Genomic DNA, 607 nt, shown 5'->3' on the forward strand with positions numbered 1-607 from the left:
GCCACCACCACGACCATGGCATCCACGGCCAACCCTTTAGCCCAAAATTCTTTCCCCACAGGTGGAGCTAGAATCCTATCTGGCCTTTTGGAAATTGGTTCCACTGCATCAGGCTCCTTCCATGCCCACTGAGAGACCAAATCAATGAGCTCGTCAGCAGGAGGCGTAACCCAGGAAGTAAAAGGGCCAGTTCCAAAGTCCTCCAGAAATACCGACTCCTTAGGTGAAGCGTTGTTGTGAGTCCAACCACCTTTCTATTTTAGGATCTCAAGGATGTCTCCAAATGAGACGTCTTCTAGAGGTGATCATAGGGACCCGTCCTCCTCACTGAAGTCTGTATTCTCAGTGACTGACTCTTGTGGAGAGTCCAAGTGCCTCCTCTTGCACTTTTTCTTCTTAGGGACTTCCTTGGTGGGATGTTTCAGGGAAGTGTCAAAAGAGATTATAAGATCCTGCTTGGTAGACTGGTTGTCTCGAGCTGGCTGTCCCTGTTAAAGGGGGAATTTAATAAAGCTTACATGTTTTTTTTTTCTGTGTCATCACTCCTTGCTGTTTACTTGGAAGAAAAAATTTGAGTTATCAGTAAGCACTGCTAAGAGGCATGCAT

Source organism: Protopterus annectens, chromosome 5.part0, assembly GCF_019279795.1.
Source record: "Protopterus annectens isolate FY-2018-M chromosome 5.part0, PAN1.0, whole genome shotgun sequence".
NCBI classification, from domain to species: Eukaryota; Metazoa; Chordata; order Ceratodontiformes; family Protopteridae; genus Protopterus; species Protopterus annectens.